At 40.5% G+C, this 25,000-nt stretch overlaps 1 protein-coding gene across 2 annotated transcripts in view; it reads right to left on the bottom strand.

Moving 5' to 3' along the window:
- LOC143038054 (uncharacterized) overlaps positions 1–25,000 on the bottom strand; it is a 340,384-nt gene that overhangs the window by 131,101 nt on the left and 184,283 nt on the right. For both annotated transcript variants that reach the window (XM_076206939.1, XM_076206940.1), the window contains one exon: positions 2,711–2,762. The gene's annotated coding sequence lies outside the window, so the exon portion shown is untranslated. The remainder of the gene's footprint in view (positions 1–2,710; positions 2,763–25,000) is intronic.

The raw sequence follows: 25,000 nt of genomic DNA, 5'->3' as shown, positions 1-25,000 counted from the left end.
GTACTGATTCTAGTGAATTTATGTCCATTCTGTAGGACGGAGACCAAAACTGTACCGCATAGTCAAGGATGGGTCTAACTATCGCTAGATAGAGTTTAATAATTACCTCTGCACTTTTATTCGTTACCGTCCTAGCAATGAAGCCTAATGCTCTGTTTGCTTTATTTCTGGCGCTAATGCACTGCTTCCTGGTTTTAAGGTCCGGACTCACCAGAACTCCCAAGTCCCTCTCGCACTCAGATTTTTCTAAAAACGTGTTATCTAAGTTGTATCTATTTTCGGGGTTGTGTAGCCCTACGTTTAACACGCTACACTTAGAGATATTGAAGTTCATTTGCCATTTCACCGACCATGTTAACAGTTTATTAAGATCATCCTGCAGAATCTGGGCGTCTTCTCCTGACCTAATTAGGCGTCCTATTTTAGTGTCGTCCGCAAACTTACTAACATCACTATTTTACCCATCGTCTAAGTCGTTTATATACATAATGAACAACAAGGGACCCAAAACCGAGCCCTGGGGGACCCCGCTAGTAACATTGCCCCACCTAGATAAACAATAAATATATATATATATATATACATATATATATATATATATATATATATATATATATATATATATATATATATATATGAGTGTTTGTGTGTATACACATATATGTATATGTATATGTATATATATATATATATATATATATATATATATACATATATATGTGTGTGTGTGTGTGTGTGTGTGTGTGTGTGTGTGTGTGTGTGTGTGTGTGTGTGTGTGTGTGTGTGTGTCTGTGTGTGTGTGTGTGTGTGTGTGTGTGTATCCCCCGAGCTCCAACCAAAGGCTATCATACCTAGCTACCTCGCCCTGCAGGTAACATCTCAAATAAAAACTATAAATAAATTTATTGGTTACTAAATAGATCAATCAGTACGGGTAAATTGATGAATAAATAAGTAGATAAATGCTTAAATACATAAATAAATAAACAGATAAGTGCATAAGCACATAAGCAAACAAATAGATAAATAAATAAATAGATTAATAAACATCTGTGTGGAGTGATATATGATGCATTTTCTTTTGGACAGAAGCTGTCTCCACCAATCAGGAAATTAGTAGATTATCCAGGGCGGCTAAAGGGGCGTAGCCTTGCTGATTGACCATCGCAAACGGTCAGCGATCATCTGAGCACATAAGTATTTATTCGCCATTAATAACCAGCGCTTCTATAATTGGGGACACCCTCACACCGCAGATGTGGAGTCATAGATTTAAGGAGGACAGCGGAGCGGAGGTATAACAGAATTATAAAAATTATATGTATTTTTCTAAGTATTACTCTCTCATCACAATACAATCATGCGTAACTCTGCTCCGTAGGGAAGTCTCTAGAGTCCTTAAGATACAGATTATGTAATATATATACGGTCCACGCACCCAGAAACCCGAATGTCAATAAGTTTGTTTTCTTTGGGAAGAAGTCTATCGACATGACGTCATCAAATCATTTCTCGTTTGCGGAGAGGCGGGCGATATGACGCTACACCCCCGAAAGGTCCTAAACTTATCTTGAGTCATGTCAATTAGCTAAAATACTTACACATTCCGACCGATAAGCTCAAGGAGATAATAGTTAATTTTTCCAGACCCTTTGATATCGAGTGGGTGCCACGGAGATGAAAAAAATTTCATTCGGTGCGTAGGCGGTTAAATAATGTCTTATTCTAAATGAATAACTTATTGAAAAGATACTATGACTGAAAGCATAATGACGCTTTGGGCGGCGTTGGCTGATGTCAAGTCGTTTTCTTTTGTCCCAAAGTAAACTAACCTGTCGAGATTCGGACACTGGGAGTAGACTTTTTGGGAAGAAGAAGTGGTGTTAACTACTACACCATGAAGGATTCGAACTGCGGACTTTCAGGGCAGAATATAAGCCCTGTGCCCGTCGGGCCCTTCTTCTCGTTCCCTTTTAAGGCCATGGAATGCTTTCAATCAACTCACGTTCCAAGTATAGATAGATACAAACATATCCTCCTCTTGGCCTGTCGGAAATAGACACCCCGTCGAGGGTGTTTAGGTTGCTTGCCTGTCTCCCCCACTCTGGGTGCTTATCTCTCTCTTCCTCTGTCTGCCTGTCTATCTGTCTGTCTGCTTGCGTGTCTGGCATTCCTCCTGGGCTAAGAGGATTTGGCTGCTTGACGCTTCTCTTTGTAGGAACTGGTGGATTGAATTCGCGCTGTGCCAAGAACATAAAACTTAACCTGACTTGGCTCTTCGCCTTATGTTACAAACGCTACTCACTCATATGTCTTCAACTATCTCCGACTTGTATCACACACACACACACACACACACACACACACACACACACACACACACACTTCACGGTATCCAGAACACCGTTTCTCGGGACATTAGTGTAAAGTGATTTTATATCAAAACTCACTAGTTCCTTTCCCTCAAAATCTACATCCTTTAGCATATGATCGAAATCCCTCGTTTTGTTTATCTTATCTATTTTCCTTAACGAATGAAAATTAAAGTTCTTCTTAAGCATCACAGAACACTTGACTCGACCGTGAGATGCACCTCCACTCACAGACCCAATCGATCTCTTCATCACTACGTCGGTTTTATGTACATTGTGTCCACCTTTCAGCATCGTACGCTTCGGGACTTTTTCGAACAGGTTCATGGCTCGCTTACCTTCTTTGGTCGAAGCTCAAAATGCAGAAACGGTGAGGAACAACCCGGTCACCTGAAAGAGAGATGGGTAATGTAAGATAATGTCAAGACAGGAGAGTAAGTTTGAACGCAAATTATTATCACAGTTGCTGTGCAATCAAAAAATAAATAGAGACTCAACTGAAACTGACTTAGTCGTCTTAACTGAAACTGAAAAAACAAGCATTTTAACTCAGGCTTAAGTGTAATAATGACAGAGATTAAGGGAACTGCGTAGAATATATTCAAAATATTATGAACACAGTGAAAATGACTTGGGCAAAAGGTTGTAAACAAGGTGTGATGAGCTTCAAGACGTTAGCAGAAAACAAGGTAGATTTAAACATGCTTGGGGCTAATGGAAAATCAACAAGCTAGTTCTCCGACATAAAAAAGTAATCGATTTTTGATGTTCGTATTTCCCCATAATAATTTATGCAGTAAACATATTTTCTTAATTGGAATCTGCACGATGCGTTTGCAAAAATCTGTGGAATTATTATTATTATTATTATTATTAATGATAATAATAATAATAATAATAATAATAATAATAATAATAATAATAATAACAATAATAATAATAACAATAATAACAATAATAATAATAATAATAATAATAATAATAATAATAATAATAATACATACAATTTGTTTTCGACTACCTTATAGTTTAGGTGGGTGTGTATGTTGGAGGGAGGGTAACATCATTTCTACCCAAATGGACTCCCAGGTAATACCCAAGATTTACCCTACTTGGCTTACAGTACCTGATACCAAGGCGCTTGGAAAACCAAGAACCTTAAAAGGATTTTGAATACAAAGGTGGTTATCCTTATGAACACGAGCGATTACAAAGAAAATGATGAAACCAGAATTCATCTGTAATATATATGTGTATATATATATATACATATATATATAGACATATATATATATATATATATATATACATATATAGACATATATATATATATATATATATATATATATATATATATATATGTGTGTGTGTGTGTGTGTGTGTGTGTGTGTGTGTGAATGTATGTATGTATGCATGGGTATATATATATATATATATATATATATATATAATATAAATGTATATATACATTGTGTGTGTGTGTATGTATGTATGTATATATATATATATATATATATATATATATATATATATATATATAAATATATATATAAATATATATATATATATATATATATATATATATAAATATAGATTATGCTTCCTAATATGTCTCTTCCCCCAACGCATGAAGTTAACGAGCTCCTTGTATGTCATTATCGACTCCGTTGCTGCTGTCGCCAAGACCGGCCGCCAGGGGGTAGGAGGAGGAGGAGGAGGAGGAGGAGGAAGACAGGGCCTCGAGTGTCTCCTGCTTGAAACGCACCCACTGAAAGGCAATCCTTCTCCTCTGCACAGCACCGCTATCTATATATATAACATCCGTGTTGTCGTTATCGAGCGTCTGTGTTGTGGCAGCGGTTTTTACCCATGATTTGACGACTTACGTAACATTCGGTCCGTTTGTTTCTTGATCTGTTACGTCCTGTGGGTTCCCTCCTTGCCCCTCGCCCGCCGCCTTCTCCTTTGTCCGGGTTGTCGCCATCACCCGGACGTGTATATTAATGCCCCTCATGTTGGCATTGCTTCAGTATGTATTCTTATTAAAAAAGAATAATAAATAAAATAAAACAAAACGAAACGAAATAAAAGAAAAGAAAAGAAAAATAAATAATACATAATAATAATAATGATATTAATAATGAATAAGAATAATGATATAAGGGAGCTACTTTATATAGAAGGGATATATACGCTATATCAATGGATATATTGGCATACGTCCATATATCAACCTGAGTCGGTTCTGGGCGTCCTCAGGTTTGCACCATCTGGTTTCACTTATAAGTACTACAGTGGCCGATTTATTTTTTCCGGTTTGGTGAGAAAAAAAGCACATTAAAAAATACATACGTTGTTTACATCGTAGATATACAATGCAAATTAATTGTATACATTGTATATTGACAATGCAGATGATTTGTTTACGTCAAATATTTATGATGCAGACAAGTTGTTTACATCGCAGATTTGCGATACAAATGAGTTGTTTACATCGAAGATTTACAAACGAGTATTTTACATGTCAGATCTGCAATACAAAGGACTTGTTTGTATCACACATTTACTATACAAAGGAGTTGTTTGCCTCGCTTTTACAAAACCCGCCGAGATGAATAAGGTCGTCTAGCGACAGTCAGAAAAAATACTAAAAGACTTTATGTTAATTTAAGTGCTGTTTACTGTATCCTTATTGGAATAATTTCCTTAAGAAATGGATACCTTTGTGTCATATCTCTCATTAATGTATATATTTTCTTAATATCTTAACAATAAGTATATGAAGAAATGGGTGAGGCTACTGTGGCAGCCGTAGTTGATGGGCAAAGGTGCGCTTGACAGAGTCTCGTCTGGCTCGGATCACCAAGCGATTTTATTCACTTGGATGAAGGACCTCGCCGAGATCGAGAAGGCCCGCTCCATGTCGATCTCGTCCGCTTTCGACCGATGTCCAAGAATGTCGTTCTGGTCAGAGGGCGTTTTTATTCAGCTGAGGAGCAGATACCTTGGGCAGGACATGTTAATGAGTTCGGTGGGGGTGGGGGCTGGCGGTTGCGGGGTTGAAGGGGTTAAAAGGGGTTAAGGGGGGTTTGGGGAGAAGAACAAGTTGAAGGGTCGGTGGAGGAACTCTGAAAATGCGGTTCTACACTCGTGGAGGACACTCCCTTGAAGTCGAACTGGAGATTGTCACTCTTCGAAGTCGATGCGATCGAGCTGAAGACGAAGACTTCAAACGCATTGCCAAATATATATATATATATATATATATATATATATATATATATATATATATATATATATATATATATATATATATATAGAGAGAGAGAGAGAGAGAGAGAGAGAGAGAGAGAGAGAAAACGACTAAAAAGCTGCATGCAATGTTTCAATACATCTATTTCTGTTTTCATTTTGACAAACATTAAGTTTACACTGCCGACTTTTTTGTTGCTATAGTCAAAACTTGCCCGCACTGTGTCAGATCCAACTATTCTGTGTAATTTAGTTGATCGAAGAACAAGATACATCGCATAGTAAAACAGATCATGCACCAACTTTTATCTTTGTTGGCTCAGTTAAAAAGTTGGCGCTTGTGCTCTATCTTGTAGGCGATAAACGCAACAATAACAATAATTAAGTGGAGTGGACACACCTCGCAACCAACTTTTTAGTTGCCCGACTTTTTAACCGTGTTCTGATGACAAGACAGAATAAAATCAACAAAGTGAGGCTGGTCATTGCTCGGATTAGTACGTAAGAGACGAGGTCGATTCCTGCCGCGCTAATTTGTCTAACCCCCCCCACCCACCCTTCTCCCACTCCGACCCCCCCCTCCTCCCCCGCGTTATGCTCCTTCCAAGATCTCGTATTCTTGCTTTAAGCTGAATAAAGTCGTCAGTTGTTAGCCAGAAGAAAATCTATAGATTCAATAATAACTATGGTTTTTCAGTATTTCGTCAATGATGACCAGCGCTTCTAACCTCGAGGACAATGTCGCTCCTGGTGGAGTCCAACAGGTGGTTAAGGAGATTTTCAAGGCGAGTGATGAGGAGGGATGGCAAGAGTCTGGTTTTTTTTTTTTTTTTTTTTTTGAGTCGAGATGAGCCCCCAATCAAGAATCAAACTGAAGGGATGTGGATGGGGTTGGGGGTGGAAGTTCTTCGCTTCTTTCGAGTCAGAATGTTCCCCAGATCCGAATGAGATCGTCTGATGTTATCCAGAACAAAGTGTCATCCCGTCTGCCTGGCGGTAGAATGGCGAATGCCAAGTGTTGAAATGGCGAATTAATTTTTTTTTTTTTTCTAATTATTCCCAATTCATTCACACTAACTGCTTCTCACTCAGTGCATGTTATATATCAAGTGAACACATAAACGAGCCATACCGGATACGAGACGACTGCCAGCGCGGAATTCGGCTTCCAGAGTGTGGTCCAAAGTTTCTTCCCACCCCACCCCCTTATGCTCGGGTGGAACTTTTCCTTTTATTCTGGCTACCGCATGGCGATTTTATTCATCTCCGGGGCACTGGCACCCACCCACACTCCACGGATAACTTCACCCTTTTCCTCCTCCGTAAGTGTGACACTTCTCGTTAGTGACAAACTGTTATGTTCAATCCTTGAGGCATCCTACCGGTTCTGGCACCTCAGAGTGAATAACTCTGATGCAGTCTTCAGCCTTTACCGGCCCAACTGTTCCTTTGAATAGAATAAGATGGCCTGTCTTCCGGAAGAACAGAACAAACTCGTTCAATTAGGGCTAACTCCTTCCATGCCGGATGCCACTTACCTCTGTATTCTGGCTGCCGCCAGGCGATTTCATTCAGTTGTGCGTGACCCACCCACCCTCACCCCCCTCTGGTGGCACGTTGGTTTCACGACGAAGGAGGAGGAGGAATAGGAGGAGGAGGAGGAGGAGGAGGAGAAAGAGGGGGAGGAGGAAGAGGAGGAAAACCGACCCTTACGCGGCAAAAAGTTGCAAAAGCGGCAACGCCGCCTGGAAAGTAGCTGGAAATTATGGTCGTTTTGTGTGTGTGTGTGTGTGTGTGTGTGTGTGTGTGTGTGTGTGTGTGTGTGTGTGTGTGTGTGTGTGTGTGTGTGTACACTATACATGGTATGCATCCCGTAGAGAGTAGAAAGAGGAGAGAGAGAGAGAGAGAGAGAGAGAGAGAGAGAGAGAGAGAGAGAGAGAGAAGAGAGAAGAAAGAAGAGAGAGAGAGGGGAGGGAGAGAAAGAGAAAGAGAGAGGAGAGAGAGAGAGAGAGAGAGAGAGAGAGAGAGAGAGAGAGAGAGAGAGAGAGAGAGAGAGAGAGAGAGAGAGAGAGAGAGAGAGAGAGAGAGAGGTTGGAGAAGAGAAAAAACAGAAGAGAGAAGAGAGAGAGGGAGAGAAGAGACCCGCGTTGATGACCCCGGGATATAGTTATATCCCAATTTCTCTGGCGTAAACAAAAGAGAGATTCTTTTCTTTCCTCCCCGACAAAATGAAAAAGAAAAAAGAAAATGAAGGACAAAAATCTATCATCGTATGTACTCTGATAACCATGGCTAGTGGCAGTCACCGGTACACGCCAGGGATCGCGTCCATACCTGGCTAACGAGGCAGGACCGCAAGTGACTCTGCCTGAGCAGGGCATCCGATCCTTCAAGAGGGTCTTGGAAAGTGCTCGGGCTGCAGCACAATCTGCCAATCGAGCGTATATCGTTCGTTTTAGAGCGAGAGAAAAAAAAAAAAAAATACTAATTTATTATGTACAGTACATGAAATAGTGGCGGAAGAAGTAAAGGCAAATAAATGAATAAACGAGTAAATAAATTAACAAATAATTAATGTAAACAAACAAATAAATTACTAAATTAATATAAAAAAATTCTTATCTTACGTGGATTATGAACAGCCCTTTTACTTAGTAGAATAAACGTTAATACCAAACACGCTTCTAGAGAACATCTACGCGAAAGGTACTGCTGTAATTCAACTAAAGACAAACAAAAAATAAGATCGACAAAGGAGTATGACAAGGCGTTACAATTCCTCCCAAGTTATTTGCAAGTAGGCTCGAAGTGGCTTTCAGAGTTGGATTGGGAAGGAAAAGGTTTGAATATTAACGAGGAATATCTTAATCGCCTGAGATTTGAGAATGGCATTATTCTTATTTCAGAAACTCCACAAAACTTCCAAGATATACTTAATGGTCTTAATTAACGAGGAAAGTGCCAATGTTGGTATGAAGATGAACAAGATTAATCACAAAATAATGTTCAACAACAATTCAAAGTAACCCATCTATTATAATGGGGAGACTCCTGAATAAGTTAAGGAGTATAATTATTTAGACTAGATGCTAAAACTGATTAAAGATAAAAAATAATAATAAATCAATAAAAGACTATTCCAATTGTACGGAAAGGTTTGGTAAATACAGAAGCATCAGGAGAGGCTTTTATGTCTGAAACACAAAATTTATAACTAGTGTATAATCCCTATGAATATTTTGGGAAACAACTAAGGCGATGGAAACAAAACTAAGGCGTGTACAGAGAAAAATGGAGAGATGCTAGCAATAACGTTGAAAGAGAGAAAGAGGTCAAGTTTGGTGAAAAAGTAGACTGGAGTGAAAGATACTACAATGACAGTAAAAGAACTGAGGTGAAATTGGGCAAGAAAGTTAACACGAAAGAGTTTTGGGCGGTGTAGAAAGTGCCTTACTGACTGAACGCCGCGAGATGGGAACTGTGGTGAAGGGAGACCGAGTAGGAAGGACAAGAGGGAGAATTTTGGCAAGGAGGGAAGGCAAACAGAGAAAACAGCTCAGGTTTTTATGTGGTCCTGGCAAAGACAAAACGTAAGGGAATAAAGACACTCATCTGTCTTCCATACTTCAACCTAGAGAAGTTTGCATAAGTTGCGCGGTAAAGGTTGGCGCAGTTCATGAGGCCTATATTCGGCAGTGGGTTTCGATTGACAATGTGTGTGTGCAGTATACGTAGTACATATACAATATAATGCATATATATATATCTATCTATATATATATATATATATATGTATATATATATATATATATATATATATATGTATATATATCTATCTCTATCTCTCTCTCTCTTTCTCTCTCTCTCTCTATATATATATACATATATATATATATATTATAGGTATACATATATATATATATATATATATATATTATATATACACATATATTATATATATATATATATATATATATTATATAGGTATACATGTATTATATATATATATGTATATATACACATATATTATATATATATATATATATATATTATATAGTTATACATGTATATATATATATATATATATATATACATATGTATATATACACATATATTATATATATATATATATATATATATACATATACTTATATATATGCATGCACGTATACATAGAGTAGAAGTGTGCTTATAAAATGCGCAATAACTGTACTGAGGAAGAGAAGGCCGAGGTTCACAGCCGCCGTTTCTGCGAAAGGAGCTTGCGACGGAGGCCGAGAGGGCGACGACGGATAGACGAAGGCGGCGGCGGCGGCGACGTGCGCAGCTTCGTGACAGCAGCAGCTGGATGCGTCCAATGCGTATGATGCCACCTGACGTTGCAACGCACAGTTGAGAGGTAGAAGAAGTTCCTCAACAGGTGTCGGTGTGGCAGGAAGGCAGCCTTGGGGTCCGGTGGCGAAGACGCAAGATGGCCGCCGTAGTGCAATAGACCACGATGGAACACTCAGTCTCCTGTTGGCTTCTGTAACCAAGACTTCTAAACTATATATATATATATATATATATATATATATATATATATGTATGTATATATATATATATATAATATATGATATATATGTATATATATATGTATATATATATATGTATATATATACAGTATATATATATATATATATATATATGTATATACATATTTTTCTTTCTTTTTATTTTTTGTCCTTAAGAATGTTTTGATAATGATATTCTTTCTTAAATTTTTTACATCAATTTTTCTTAGACAAGTGATGAACCGATCTTCCCAATAAATCACACAGGATAACGTCACGTTAGCGCTAATGAACCCGCGAAAGTAGGCCCGAATAAAAATTCCTACTAACAAGATCGTATTCGTACAACCAGCCAGCCAGATGCTGATGGTGGATGCGGGTGCATCTTCACCATCGAATAAAACGGCCTGGCGACAGACAGCGCGCCAAAAGGCATCCAAATCTGTGCCGCCTCACCCAAGGCTTACTAGTGACTCAAGGCTCCAAATGCCTCTTTTGTGTTTTATGACGCAACAGACCCGCCCCCCGGTGACGCAACACAAAGGCAAACGTGGTATTATGTATCAGTGCCCCAACAGAATGACAGACAGCGTGACTTCCCCGCTTCTGTGTAAGAAAGCATGTCATCATTTGGGGGCGTGGGGAAGGGGAGGTTTGAAGGGGGTGGCGGCGATGTGACGTCATGTAAGTAGAGGAGGAGGAGGAGCAGGAGGCGTGATGACGACAGCGAGCTAAGATGGATCAAGATCGAGCAGCACGCCTTCCCAGAATCGATGTTGGAGAAATGTGGTGCCTGTGAGACGAGTAGGGGCGGCGAGGGGAAAGGCTTTGGGTTTGCGTCATGGGCATTCTCTCGGGGATCACTCTCATCATTTCCATCATTATTATCATTATATATATATATATATATATATATATATATATATATATATATATGTGTGTGTGTGTGTGTATGTTCGTAAAGATCTGGAGTCTGGGATCCATATCGGAAAAATTTAAACACCAGACTCAATTCAAGGATTTATTTGCCCGACGTTTCGATTCCAGTCCAGTAATCGTCTTCAGGGGGTATATGGATGCAAAATTGTGAACTCAATTATGAATGGTCAAAGTGGTACGGGAGAGGAAGAGGAAGGGTGAAGGGGGAAGGAGAGAGGGAAGGGGAGGGGGAAGGAGAGAGGGAAGGGGAGAGGGAAGGAGAGAGGGGGGAAGAGGGAGGGGGAAGAGGGAGGGGGAAGAGGGAGGGAGAGAGGGAGGGAGAGAGGGAGGGGAAGAGGAGAGGAGGGAGTACACCTGGGAAAGGTTTACACTCTCAATCCCATATACAAAGCAATACTCTTTACAATATTAAATATAATAAAATTAACGTGGAATTGTGACACCAGATAAAATAAGTGTGTGAGGCTGTGATGATAAAACAAATGTAGCAAAATGACATCATTATATAACACAAGCGTAAAAATACCAGAACAAGGTCCAAGTGCGTAAACGGAGAAGGTGGACTAAATGTCTGCAATGAAGGAAGGGAGAACAAAAGGAGGAAAAAGTCTCAAATACAAACGACTAAATTGCAATCAGACACATAAAAATAACAACAATATAAGATAGAAGGTAAAAAAGAAGAAAAGAAGAGAAAAGGAAGAAGACTAAAACTGAAAAAGGGGGAATAAAAGTCTGGGAAGGGGGAGTTGAAAAGCTGCACTGGACGACCGCCTTGGAGGAAGGAGGTCGGACAAAAGCCACCTGGTGACTAAATGTCAGGTCGCAAAGAAGCAGAATGAGACTGGAAAAACAGATCAAAAGAATTAGAATGCGTGATTCCTTATAACCCCTGAAGACAATTCCTGGACGGGAATCGAAACGTCGGGCAAATAAACCCTTAAATTGAGTCTGGTGTTTACACTTTTTCGATGTATATATATATATATATATATATATATATATATATATATATATATATATGTATATATATATATATATATATATATATATATATATATATATATATATATATATATATATATATGCGAATAAACCACAAAAACACGTGATTCACAAAATATTTTCCAAATGGTTTTATTACACACACACACACACACACACCCACACACACACACACACCCACACACATATATATATATATATATATATATATTTATGTATTTATATATATCTATCTATATATATATATACATATATATATATATATATATATATATATATATATATATATACTTTACACACACACACACACGAATCCTGCCCAGGACTGCAATAATTTCAGTATCGCTGCGCTGCGGGTAGTTACTCCGACTCTCGTGGGCGGTGAGTTGGGGGTATATGTACTTTTAAGGTTACAGCATTACCCGTAGATCGGTCATATATGAGCTCTGAGCTCTCTTCCGGGGGGGGAATAGCTGTCGATCACGAGTCCAACTCATGATCCAAGACCATGGTGAATCACACACACACACACACACACACACACACACACACACATATATATATATATATATATATATAGTATATAAATATATATATATATATACATATATATATATATATATATATATATATATATAGTATATAATTATGTTCTTTTGGTGCCAACTCTCATTATTTCTATAAAATTTCATCATTATCATGCACTAAACTTATTATCATTATTCCCAGGGCCTCACCATCATCAGCATCATCAATATATCTACTGGGACTGACATATGAGCTGAACCGGTGGCCACAGCAGGATTCCGAAAGAGCTGTGGGTATCCTGCAAGAGAGAACCGAGGGTACCGACTGATTGACTGCGTCTCCTTCCATTCACTATTATCTTTTCCACTCTCTCTTCCTGCTCATCAGACGTGCTACATGTAATCAAAGACCCCCTTCCCTTCACTACCTCCATCCATCTCATTCTTGCCCACAGACCTTACCGACAAAATTATCTGTCTGAAACTTTAACATTCGTACTTGTCGCCCCCTCCCCCTCCTTGTATAGTGGAAGTACGTGTGCTCTGCATGACAGCGGCGAAAGGTTGTCTGTATGGATAGAAGCGCTAATAATCTACATTCCAAAACAACATCACCGACATGCACTCCTCCAATCCACGGGGATATTTTCTTTCCTTAGACACACACTGAACAATCTCACCAGCCACTCCACTACTACTAGTTCATCTTTTCTCAGGCATTCCACGTGGCGTCCATGCATTCCAGATGCTTTCCCAGGATTTTTTTTAGCGCCTTTTACATCTCCTCTTCTCTATTGGCCTTATCACTTTCTTCTACCATCACAGTCAATCTCTATGTTCACACACCGTCATAATCAGAGTATCTCCGTTCTTCTGTACATTTAGCAATTCCTCGAAATTCTACGTCCGTCTCCCTTTCATTGTCTTCTCTCTCAGTACCAACCGCCCATCTACTAACTTCTCCTTAAATAATGACAACAATGATAATACATTTTTTTTATTCTGGACGTGAATAAATCACGCAACTTTACATTTATTTAACCGGTGCATCGTCAGACAACTCTTGTTTACTTTTACATTTACTTATTATTTGCCTATTTATTTGTTTATTCTATCTTATTCTATTTTTGTTCAATCTTATTTCTTTCTCTATCAATTTATTTTTTCTATTTGTTATTATCATTACGGGTATCATTATTATTAGTAGCAACAATTGTAGTTGTAGTAGTAGCAGTAGTAGTAGTAGTCGTAGTAGTAGTAGAAGTAGTAGTAGTAGTAGTAGTAGTAGTAGTAGTAGTAGTAGTAGTAGTAGTAGTATTTATTTTTGTGAGGACGCCTCAAGATTGTGCCACCCACCAGACGACCTCACTAAACAGAGGAGGACATTCAAGTAGCGAGAGGGTAATCAGTATCTCATAACCAACCAGCGCCTCTATCTTTGTGGAGACACAATCGCGCCGAAGAGGCGGAGTTCTAGAAGTGGAAAAGGAGAGAGTGGGGGAAGGGAGGGCAGCAGAACAGAGAATGACAGAAGTTAAAAGTGAACAGTATTCTTTTCTGAGTGGGAAACAAGTCTCCAATCAGTGGTGAAGGTCGCTTACTATGAGTCAACCGAATCGCTACCTTACTCGGCAATGCACGTCCATTCCGTCTGCCGCCAGGGGATTTTATTCGGCCGTGGCGAGATCCCTGAGGGAGCAGTGAAAGGGTTGGCGTGTCTGATCCAGAATCTGAGAAAATGCCGGAGCCGGCAGGGCGAAACCATTAGCACATACCGAAAGATGGCGCTGAGGTATGCGCGCGCGGGGCGGGTCGGGTCGGGGCGCGGCGGGGCGCGATCTGGCGCCCTCAAGGGCAGATCCAGACGCTGTCACCACAAGCTATTCGAATCCGCCGTTTCGTGACGGAATCGAACCATTGAGTTGAGGTTCCTAACATCGTGAATAAAAATCGTTGGGAGGCAGCCACAGGCCAACAATACGCACTACCTGTGCTGAATGAAGTCTTCAGGCGTTTGCACTACCACGAAGTTCCTAAAAGGGGGGAAGGTCACTTCGTTGAAGGGGCTGACCTCAAGAAAGACTTCCTCTCACTTATGATGTATTATTTAACGAAATCAGTAATAATGTACAACCTTACCTTTCCACGCATTATCATTATCATACTGTTATCATTATATTATCATCAGTATTATCATTATTGTTATCACTGTTTATTTTCCTCACTTCTGATCAAGTGATGAGTCTGCCTGAGCTGTGATGTATAAAAATGATAAATGAACGATTCTAATTTTCTGTTTGCCAGTTTCTCAATTCTTTTCGTACCTGGTGACAATCCTCCTTTTATTCCGACTGCCGTCATGCAATTTCAAACAGTTGGATCGTGATCCTTGCGGTGCAAAGTGGATTAACACAATGAAAGAGAGAGAGAGAGAGAGAGAGAGAGAGAGAGAGAGAGAGAGAGAGAGAGAAAGAGAGAGCAATAAAAAGAGCAAAGAGAATAGAAAAGAGAGAAAAGAGGAGAGAAACAAAGTGCGAAAAGGCGACAAAAGAAAAGAGAAGAGAAGACAAGAAAAAAGAAAGAAGCGAAGAAACGACAAAAGAGAACAGAAAAGAGGAGAGAAGAAAGAAGAAAGAAAAGAAGACAAAATACAAGAGAAAAAAAAGTTGGGGGAGAGAAGAGGATAGACATAAAAGGGGGGAAGAGAAGTGAGGAAAAGAAAATGCATATTCTTGCGATCTTGCCAGAAGTCTCGTGGGTTGGCTTCGCCGTGGGAGGGTCTCGAGACCCGAAGTGCAAATTGCCGCCGCCGCCGCCGCCAAAGTGGCGGACGCAGGGCCTCGGCTAACTACCCTGGAACGAGAGGAGGAGGACGAGGAGGAGGTGGAGGACGAGGAGGAGGAGAAGGACGGAACCCCCCTAAATCTTCGGCCGTGCTGTCACGTCGGCCCTGATAAGGCGATTCACGCTCCCTAACCACAGGGGAACCACCCACCTTGAGGAAAAAAGGCGCCCCCTATTACTGCAATAGATATTTTACAGGATTATTTTCTTCTTCTTCTTCTTCTTCCTCTACATCAGTTATGTAAAAATATTCACAATTTTTTTTTAGGTTGAGTGGGCTAATGTTTAGTTTTATTTATAAATTTATCATTTACATATTTACCTTATATATTTACTTGTCAACTTATTTAATTTCAGCTTTTTTTCTATTTGTTTTACAACGCACATTTCATTTTTATAAATATAGTTTGACCTAAAACATAACTCATAAAGAAATGAATAAATCGTTCATGATATGCCCTTCTTCATTATCATCATTATTGTTAAAGCATTGTTACTATATATGCATTATAATTATTATCATGATTATTATCATTACCATTATTAGCAATATCAATATCATTATTAATACTATTGTTGTTTTGTTATTATTATTATTATTATTATTATTATTATTATTATTATTATTATTATTATTATTATTATTATTATTATTATTATTATTATTATTATTATAATTATTATCGTTATTATTACTATTATTATCAATATTATTATTATTACTATTATCATCAATATTGTTATTATTATATTATCATTTATTATTATTATTATCATTATCATTATCATTATCATTGTTATTATTATTATCATAATTATCATTATTATCATTTATTGGTATTATTCAGGAGTTCTTGGACGCCGTGGCAACCTATCTGGCCTGTCAATTTGTTCCACATCGTTGCCTACAGACTTTGCCGAAACACTTTTCAGACAGAATTATGCCCAGAACACATAACCTTTTGAAAAAAAAGTCCTTAGCAGAAAAAAAAGAAGACATGACGACATTTCAGTCATATAAAAATGAAGATGCACATAAATAAATGAATATACAGATGCATATGCATGGATGAATAAACAGATGAACTGATAAATAAATGGATGAATAAAATAAATTAAGAAATCCTAAAGGTATGATCTTCAGCCTACATTGAAGTAGGATAATAAACTAATACATAGATAAACAAGTAAATAAATAATAAACAAATAAATACAAACGATATTTCTGCTGGGTGAATACTACCCACACAACACTAAAGAGAGTAAAGGTTAAACCGCTCAAACTGGGAGAAATGCTAGCAGTAAAAAAAAAAAAAAAAAAAAAAAAAAAAAAAAAAAAAAAAAAAAAAAAAAAAAAAAAAAAAAAAAAAAAAAAAGGATAAGGATATATGAGGAAGAGCATCAGTCTTCTGCACCGGCTGTTAGATCAGCTTGTCTCCTGGCTTCTGCTACCAGGCCAGGCGATTTTATTCACCTCCCTGGGTTCAAATCCCCCATCCCCTCCCCTGTAGTCTACGCTAAGGGCTGTCCAGTTCTCTTAATCCCTTCCGTATCTGGTAGCATTTTTTCCTTTCATTATATATATATATATATATATATATATATATATATATATATATATATATATATATATATATATATATATATATATATATATATATATATATATATATATATTCAGCAGGACGACGATTACGTGGAGGATTCATTTCATGCTGGCTACTAACTCCAAAGGATTTTATTCACTTGATGGAACACTCATTTGGTATCTTTTATTCCAATTTAAAATCAACCATAAGATTTATGTTGTGAATCTTCATATCAGCAATTCTGACGAGATTTTCTGGCAATAACGTAGTTGCTACCTATTTCGAAGGCCCATGTTGCATTCTATAACGACAAAATTCCGTAACAGGAATGCCTTTCATTCCTTCAACATCAACACTGTTTGTGTTCGGAAGCAACACCACTAACATTTGAATGACCACCGCTTCAAGCTAAAAAAAAATCTAAAGTTCCACGCACTATACTCTCCTAAATTTACCTACCTGATACAGTACTCTGAATACATTTAAATATTTACATCCACACTTTTTTAAGGTATCATGTATAACCGCAAATATAGTCCCTGATATAAAAGTAAATACTTTATTTTCTCAGAAACGCTGGCTACAGAAACCGAAATGAACGAACAATCCGTTATAAGAAGAGTTGAAAAGCTAGGGGAAAGTCGGTGCATGCGCACTGAGCAGCACACCTACAAAATGTGCGGCAAGATATGAATTCGGCGTTCGGTTCCTTTGGCGCTGACTTTGATTGATCCTCATGAACCCCGACTTCGATTCAAAGGTTTTCGTTCAGGATATATTTCCACAGCTGATGGAAATCAAATGAATCAGTACATCGTCCGTTTGTGCAAAATTCTTTGAGGAAAAATATTTGAACCGATGAAGTGGAGTTGTAGTTGGGGTCGATCGACGCACAAAAACTTAGAATGAAGTACGTCTAGGCAACGTGCCACAGATGACGATTGATGTCAGGGTACTGAACTCACAAGCATGACGGAAGTCACATGACAAGAAACATTTGAAAAAAAAATGGTGACAGGTATACCAAACCGCGCCGGGCAGTAAATATTTTAGTACAGTGAGTACTGAACTGCTCTACCAAGGCAAGCCTGTATTGATGTTTCTACTAACTAGTAACAGTAAACATTTGCATGCAAAAATTTTTGAGTGATTAAAAGAAAAAATATGAAAATCAGTGACCTTAGACGTTCAAGGTCAAACTATGCATTTATTGTCATTGTGATGAATTGTGGTCTGAGAAGCGAGATAAAGGCAATTTTGGAGTTAGTAATCGGACAATAATTGAGAACGTTACACAAAAAAAAAAAAAATAGGTAAAGAAAAAGGGGTTATAGTATATATTATTGGCCACCTTTATTCAAAGTCTCGTGTTCATTCATTCAACTGTTTTACCAGCTAACAAAGAAACAAATTCGACCCAAAACAATACGCAGGCCCTGGACTCCGAACGAGGTAATAATGAAGAATAGGTGTATGCAATTACCGGGAAGAGAAAATTGGGATGGATTAACCACCCGACTTTTTTTTTTCCCCATCTTCGTACTCCTCGAAGACGAGAGACCAGAGTTGGGAGTGAGCTGGAGTGGGAGTGGTTGCAGTAATGGCGAAGGATGAGGCGTTAGTGTTGGTTGGCAGTAAAGATAACCGAGAAGAAAACTGCGGTGCGGTGTGGTCACTGGTCGTGACGTTGGGAGCCTCCTTGCGTAAGACGCACTCTTCTGCGGAACCAGACAGTGTGACCATGAAGCACTTAAATTAATTGTCACGGGTGGGGGGGGAGGGAGATGGTTACGATGAAATACTTAACTTCTTAGACAGTTTTCCTTTTGTCCAAGGTGCCGCCGGGCGATTTTATTCACCTCCAAGGCAGTCTTTCCCAATTACCCCCTCTTCTATGCCGGGTAGCATTTTTTTAATTATTCTGGCTGCTGCCGCGTGGCGACTCTTTTCATCTCCGTAGCGCCCCTTCACTCGATAACGATTGGGAGGTGAACAGTTTCTTACCCGGAAATCATCTGGCGTTAGCGAAAAAGAGAGAGAGAGAGAGAGAGAGAGAGAGAGAGAGAGAGAGAGAGAGAGAGAGAGAGAGAGAGAGAGAGAGAGAGAGAGAGAGAGAGAGAGGGGGGGGGGAGATGGCCTTCGGCCATTCGTGCCCCCGAGTCCATCCCCCTTAACTGAATAAAATCACCAGGCACTAGCCAGAAGAAAACGACTAAAGGACGGGCACGATCACGAACATGTTAACATCTTCGACACACCGAGGGCCTCGGCAGAATTTGTTCTGCTTTTCACTACGTCGAGAGAGTTGATATCATTTCTTCCCTATCAGACTTACTGTGACTGACGCCAGGTGGTTTCATTCAGCTTGGGAACGATCCCGCCAGACAGAAGGGATGACACTCTGACTGAAATCTATCACTTGCTATGATTAAAAGATTTTGCTTTGGAAGGTACAAGGTGATCTTATTCAGCTGAGGGTGGAGCTCAGCAACGAAGAAGTTCTGGTTTGTTTTAATCCTTCCACTCCCATCAAATGATTTGTCGCGGTAGGACCACCCCACGGAGAGACAAAATATCCCAAATATGACCTTCATGGAGAAGGGGGAGGAGGAGGGGGAGGAAGAGGAGGAAGTGCCTGGCTATGACCGCAGCTCCGAGGCGCCTACGCCATCGACATTTGCCGCTGTTGTGTTGTCGTCAGATGCCGCGCCTTTGGGTTCGTCTCTTAAGTGGGGCACTCCTCCCCCTCCTCCTCCTCCGCTGCCGGAAGTGCACCGGCCTGGTGACGATCTCCAGGCTCGGCGGAATCTCCATACTAAAGCACACGCACACACAAACGAGCCTGACTGATAAGGCATATGATGAAAGAGAAAACTGGGATTTTCCACACTTGAAGAGGAGAGGCAATACGATAATAATATTTAGACCATGACAAAGAAAAAAAATTAACAGAGAAGATCTACTGGCATAGGATGAAAGATCACCAAGATTATAATGAAAATTTGATAAACGCAAAACTGTAAGATATTAGAAAATAGAGCTTTTCACTTAGGGTGCGTAACTCTATGGAATATTTTAGAGGAAGACGCAACCTAAGCCAAAAACACAAATTATCTAAAGATAAAGTTTGATAAACAGAGAGACACAAGAGTCGAGACCCCATGCGTAAATACAAATACGCGCTCATGCCGCCCTTTTTTTCAATGGTGACATGATCTCGCGTCACTTGTCTTTCCGCATCGTTATAGTTACCGGTGACGTGCAACAAATCGCCGGGCCCACTTGGGGACCTGCGCAGGTGCCCTTCATGCACACACCACCTTACAAAGAGACGTGCGTCAGAAGGCTCATTTCTCTGCACCAGCTGTGGAAGCTGGTTTCTCCATTAAACCACCTGGGGGCCTGTGCACTTACACCACGTGGACACACTACCTTACAAACAGACGTGCATCATAGGGTTCAGTTCTTTGTACCACCTGTGGAAGTTGGCCTTCTCCATACGCCACTCCATGCCCTGCTGGATATGTCAACAAAGCACAGACTAAACAGAACACGGCGCGCCATACACAACATCCTCAGTCCCTCACGCTGTCTACACACACACACACCTACACCACCATCCAATCCACATATATTACACCAACACAGCCTCTCTTGCCTTCCCCACCACCACCATCGCCACGACAAAGAACGCATACTCATATGGAACACCCCAATCGGACAATACACACATGGACACGCAGACACTCCTGTATCTTCTTTTACCACCAAACCAACAACAGCAAGACATAAGCATACACAACCTCTGATGCTACCAAACATATGACCATATAATTTACATGAATCTGAACGTGCTAGAAAATAAACACAGACTGTGTTAGAACCGGGGACGTAGAGCGTGGACATTCCATGCACTCGAAGGACATCCACGTCGCCGTCAAGCAGAGACAAAACGAGTCACATCACCGCACACCCAACATAGTCAACTGTCCAACAACTGCCAGTTGATTTTTTTTATTTTAAGGAAATCATGTATGTAGTGGGGTGGGGCAAGTTACTACCAACTTTACCCGCCATAGTGTTCGAAACCTTCAACCTTTATGGTGTACGAGATAACATGCTCTTGCCTAGTATTTGATACATACAGAGAAACTGACAAACATGTATTTTCTATTTATTTTTCTATACATAAGTTGTTTTGCCTCAGTAATTCAACATATCTAGTTTCTCAGATAGATTTGTACGAAAAAATGAGATTTCAAGGGTTCTTTCACGGCCATTAATATAAAAAAACACGAATAAGTAAACGAATAAACAAATAATGATGATGGTGATGATGATTGTGATGATGATGATGATGATGATGATGGTGATGAAGATGATGATGATGATGATGATGATGATGATGATGATGATGATGATGATGACGACAACAATAATGATAATAGTAATAAAAAGGGATGCAGAGTCTTTTTCACATCGTGGGCAAAGACTGCGCGTATAAGGTCTGACCATTTTTGCTGACAATGTCTGTTCGGAGACGACATGACGGCTCGTCGCCCTCAGACCTCTTTTGTGATTCTGGGCGCGGGCAGGGCGACGTGCGCGTGGAGGAACAGCCTTTGCACAACACTCACACTTAAGATTTTACTTCGATTCCTCATCTACATGTTTAGGAACTTGCTTAAGACCAGAGACCCAAAGTACTAATATATTTTTCTTCTCTTTCGATAAATAAAACAATGTTTCTGACATAAGTATAATAAAAAATAAATCACATCTAACTGCGCAACGATATCTTTATCTGACATCTGGATGGCCCTTCCGAGACCAGGCGGTCACCCAGTCAAACGAATCCACAGTAGTTTCATTAAAACTTCCTGACGTGACAGGAGCTCAACCCAAGCGAGATAGTTACTACCTCCTATTTCCAAATATGACAGATTTATGGTCCTTTCAGCCGACATAAGAAGAAATAAATAAATAACCTTCCTCGGCCTTGTTATTGTCACAGGAGCAACCAACCACACGCTGATCCCGACCCTGTCGCTGATATACAGGGTATCCCAAAAGAACGTACGTACTCGAGCTACGAGACTTTTCGTAATCTTGTCAAAGCCATTGGTCTGCGTTCTTATCAGCTGTGTCTGGAAAATAGTGGCCATCCCTTTGAGCATTAAGAAAGGTTTAGGCTTTTCTCCCTAGTCTAGTCTAGTTCCCTTTACGCGTTCGTATATGTTTAAACTGATTATGATAATAGGGACCACTGGATTCGACAACGTTACGAAATATTTGTTCTGTGTACCGCCAGGTGATTTTATTCAGCCAAGGAAACCCCCTACGGAGCGAAAGGAATCCTCTGGAAAGGAAGCTCTCCTTAGCTGAATAAAATCACCTGGCGGCAGTTAGCCAGATTGTGTTTAAAGGACGAAGGTAACCCTGAACAGCGGGTGAACCCAAAGGTATATTAACCCATTAAACTCCGATGACAAGACATCTTGTCATCGGAGTTTAATGTGTTAAGAGATTTCCCTCAAATGAGTGAAATCGCCCTGCGGCACCAAGACTGAATGATGATTGTGACAATACTCCCGAATCCACGCTCCTACTCATTCCACCCTTGAGTAGGAGTTTGTCCGACTTGTGTTTCTACTGTCCGCCGCCAGGAGATCTTATCCAGCTGAGGAGGTAAAACTCCTAAAGAAAGCAAACGATACTCCCATCGTATAGCCATACCCACCCTTCTTCCTCCAATCCCTGAGAAAGTTCCCAAGCAGACACCTTTTTTTTTTTTTTCAGCTAACGTCAAATTATTTTATTCAATTGTACTCACCATCTCTGTTAAACCCTTCTCTACCGAGTACAGGGCTGCCACGCAGATGAATAAAAGTGGCTGGTGGCAAGCAGAGTGAGAGAAGTGTCTATTAGGTACGGAAGGGGGTTAAATGAGAATGGCAAAAAAAAAAAAAAAAAAAAAAAAAGTGCCACCAGCCATGCAAGCAGTTTCCTAAATCCCCCTCCCCCAATCCCCGATCCCTGGGCCAAATCCACACGGCATAACAATGTTACACGCCGTACTGGACGCTTCCAGGCGATTTTATTCGCCAGAGGAATCGATGCCCAGCCTGATCGCGCTAAAAGTCTTCGACTAAAACGAGCTTGCCCCAACTCTGCATGACGTCACGCGGCGGCCGCTGTATCAAAACCCATAAAACTCAGTGTGTCGCCGCCCACCGGGTGCTGCGCCCAGCAGACGCAGTGGGCTGAGGGCTCGCCGCCCGCTGTGGGCGCAGAGCCCGCGAGACCATAACCTGAAGCGCCTGTAATGAGATAAGCGGGGATTGAGGGGGGGAGGGGGGAAAGGGAGAATGGAGCAAGGGTGGAAGTGGGGTGGGGGGGGGGGTTAACGTGGCCTGTCCTGGCCTGGCCGAGGGTCCGCGGCTAAGATATTGGTGCCCTTGGGAAGGGCATCCCTACGGCCGGTGACCCGGGAATATTTTTTTTTTTAACTAGAGCTTCTATTATTGTGGACAATATCGCACCAAAGAGGGGGGTCACAGAGGTGGGAAAGGAGGAGCCTCTCAGGAAGGTTTTAGAAAAACGGAAGAACAGAAGTTGAAATGTAATCGCCATTTTTTTTTTTTTTTTTTTTTTTGTGGAGACTATCGCCAAACAATTTCATTCAGCTTAAGGATTTCCAGTTTATGACAAGATAACACTGAAGTGTATTTCGTCTCCGATAACCAGCGTTTGTGTCCTTGGGAACACTATCGCGCCCAGAGATGGCAGTAGAAAGGAGGGACGGCCAAGATAACACTATTTACAACCTGAACAAACATTTTAGAGCCGTCATCGTAACAAAGCAGTCCAATCTCCGTTTTCTCTAAAGAGGAATTTCTCCTTCTTTAGGTGATTTATCTCCGGATAACACCAGCCCCAACTTCCTCGCTGTTCAGGGCCCGACCTAGGGACTCCGGTTTTGGCAGTCGTTGACCATCACTGATCAAGAATCGATGTCCTTCCCAACCAGCCTCCGCCCCGTGACCGGGATTCGAATCTGTGCTCCCGAAAGGGCAGCGGCCACTGAGCCATAGAAGAGCTCATGGATGTCCTTACCTTCATACTTCTACTATCTTCATATGCAATTAAATCTATTTATCTATTTATCAGTCTATTCATTTACTCAATTACCTAATCTCTTCTAGTTCTTTATGACTGCGTCTATTTCGCTATCCATTTTTATATCTTTTATTTATTTATTTTTTATAAATTAATTCATCTATTCATTTTTGGGAGAGGAGAGCCAATCAGTCTGTGGTCCTAGTTCCTCCTTCCTTATGGAAACCCTAAATTTCCACCCTTCTTCGGGAGCAATTCCCCCTGATCAAAATCTAGTAACAACTTGTACCCTGACAATGGCTGCCACCAGGGGATTCTATTCACCCGATAAAGAAGGTGGGGACAGTGTGAAGTGGAAAGAGCCTGTCTTCATGGATCCTTTCGATTCTGTTAACGCACACACTTGTTCTGACTGCCACCAAGCGATTTCATTCACCCAACAGAAGCCCACCCACTCCGTCTCCTCTGGGGAATGAAAGGATTAAATGATTGTGACTTTATCTGAGCGGGTGTGTGTGCGCGCCTTGTCCTCCGGATGATCTCTTGTGCCCTTGGGGGGCTCCCCCCCTCCCCTCGCCTTCCACCCCGGCCTCCTCCGTGTCAGTCTTACGCCCGTCCGTCCGTCCGCTCGTTCGAGCCTTACAAGGGCACGGGGCGGCGTGACACGCCCCCTTGTCCACTTCCAAACTTATGTCTCTTGCAATCAACCACGAATGTCTCCTTGCCTCACCTCCCCACTCCCCTGCCTATAAAATGTTTCTCATCCTCTAGGATTCCATAGAACACTGGCGTTCCGCGAG

Source organism: Oratosquilla oratoria, chromosome 23, assembly GCF_046742065.1.
Source record: "Oratosquilla oratoria isolate Oo_2021 chromosome 23, ASM4674206v1, whole genome shotgun sequence".
In the NCBI taxonomy this organism is placed as follows: domain Eukaryota; kingdom Metazoa; phylum Arthropoda; class Malacostraca; order Stomatopoda; family Squillidae; genus Oratosquilla; species Oratosquilla oratoria.
Note: the sequence above shows the minus strand (reverse complement) of the source record. Positions and strands in the feature narration are given on the sequence as shown.